Below are 2,549 nucleotides of genomic sequence, written 5' to 3'. Positions count from 1 at the left end.
CGTTGTCTACTGCGAAAGGTGAGGTCCTCTGAAGATATGTTGGGGGGGGGGGGGAGAGACTGTTATCTGACAGACGCAGTCTTCACTTCAAATGGATAACACCTCACTGGTAAACGGATCCATATCAGTATGTTTAGCTTTGATTAAACACCCCTCTCTGGTAGAGCCAGCCTTTCATTGGTCAAGGAGCCTGCAGCAGGGGCCCCGGGAGTCGACTCGGAGAGGGAAGGAACACACTGTGTTTATGTGTTGTTGTGCTATTCATAGAAGACGGTAGCACGGGGCAATGTTGGGAAATGACAATACACTCGGAATGCTTCTCATTATTTCCTGACATTTTGCACTTTCTGCTGCTACAATGTAATGTGGGAGTGCGGGGGCCGGGCAGCCGCACAGCCAGAGACATAAATAATGAGAAGACAGGAGAAAATGGAAATGAGATAACTATAGGATTAGAGAAATGCTTTGGCGGTGTATGGCAACACTATGTATGGATGGTTTAATTCTCTAAATGGCTGCCCATTAAGACTTTCGCAAGAACAGCGAAAGGGTGTGGCAGATTGGGGAAAGTGCAGGAAGTGCAGAAAGTGCAGAAGCTAAACTTGCACGGTAACAGATGGCTGGCAGATCGCTAGGAAGGCCAGACTGCAACAGATCCATATGGTGGCTCTATACCTGAAGGAGTGGGTGATTCAAATTCAAATCGACACAACCACGAGTGCTTTCTTCAAGTGCTAAGTGCTTTTTTTTTTGGTGGAGCCCTAAACACGCCTTATGTGTCAGATCTATGGAGTTGAAAAAAAAACACAGAAAAAACAAAACCCTTATACCGTCATCAGCGTTTATGAGACTTTTTGCTCGATCTTGAGTGCCGACGTGGAGTGTATTCATTGCCCGGCGATATGTGTTTGCATTTCATTGTAACCCTAGTTAAGTCTCCCGGGTGCGACCGCTCTGCCCCCATCTGTCCGTCGCTCGGGGAGCCTCTGTAGTGTCCCCTCTGTAGTGTCCCCCTCTGTAGCGGCTCCTGTTGGACTCTACTTGACATTCGCTGCGCGTGCTTCAACCACTGCAGCGCTCCGTGCTTCCTGCGAGGAGCGTTCCCTTTTTGAATATTTTTAGTTGTATAAAAACGTTTTTTTTTTGTGGTCATAATTACATAATTACATCATGAAATGACAGTTCAGGTACGTTCGGATTTTTAAACGCTGGCCCGTTAACATGGTTTTGTGGAGAGTAGTTAGGGTTGCATGTCGGAGTACTCAAGTATTCCATGGTGTTGCTGGTAGAGATGTATTGCATGTTGCATATTGCATATGGCACGAAATGAAATACACTGCATGTGTCCCATAATAATGTGAGTGGAGTGAATTAAACAGCACGGCAGAAGAGAGTTTTGCGCATTGGCAAGGATATTGCTACTATGAATACTTAAAAACCTACAATTAGCTTACATATATGCCTACAGATATGAATCTGTTTATGTAGATGGGGGACTCTTCGATCTCATGGAGAATTGTATATCTACTGTTCATTAAAGTTAATGTTTTTTACATTAGGGGCATGAATTTAATAATTGCGTCGGCGGGGTGATGAAAGTGTATAAATGACGTACTGTCTGTTACTGTGATCTTGTTAAACACAAGCAACCAGTGATAACAGAGCAATCAGAAGCAATTAATTGGACATGGATTTGCATAAAGAGCAGTCAATTTACATAACACAGGCATAGCACCAGTCACATGAAGAAGGTTTTGCCCTCTTGACACTGTAAAAGTCTCAAGCAATGCCGAGACGTGGTGTCTGGAAATTATTTTAGAGTTTATATCTACCAGTCCAGGCTTTGGCATGAGTCTTTTATGATTAAGAAGAAAATGTCATAATGTTTGTATGAACATAAAATGCAGTTGATATATTCTAGGATTAAACATGAATAACCGTGGTAAGAACCTTTTTTACAGTTATTTTTCTTTGAGTCTGTTCCTTTTCTATATTTATAGTGTCCCCTCCTGTAGCTTTGCTGACTGACGGAGGACCGATTCCTCTTAGCAACAGTCTCTTCAGTTGCCACTGAGAAAGTAGGGCAGAGACGGGGTAGGCAGCTCGCGCAGGCCCCTCTGACATCACAGCACTGAAAGCTGCGAGTCCATGATCTGAAATTCCCAGGGAATTGTTATTGAAAATATATATTAATCCCCGCCTACGCTACATCGGCGTGTTTTTTTGTGCGACGGCTTGTCATGTCTGCACAGCTGTAGCATTAGTGTAAACTGCGTCGTGGCGTGCCAGACGACAGCTAAGCGGGCACAAGAAGAAGAAGAATACCTCAGAGACGGGCAGCGGACCTTTTCAATCTCTGAGACGTGTGTAGCGACCGGCTTCCAGCGCCGGTATGCCGGCGTGTGCGAAGCAAGCCCCCTCTCCCCGCCCTACCCCCCCGCCCCCCCACGGAAATTGCAAAATAATGTCTCACCTGAGAGACATAAACAGCTGCAGAAATGACACTGATGGAAGCCTGGGCGCCGGGCGAAAGCGTTCTACAGTCGATC

This window comes from Micromesistius poutassou (genome assembly GCF_964030765.1).
Source record: "Micromesistius poutassou genome assembly, chromosome: 6".
NCBI classification, from domain to species: domain Eukaryota; kingdom Metazoa; phylum Chordata; class Actinopteri; order Gadiformes; family Gadidae; genus Micromesistius; species Micromesistius poutassou.
This window is presented reverse-complemented; position numbering follows the sequence as displayed.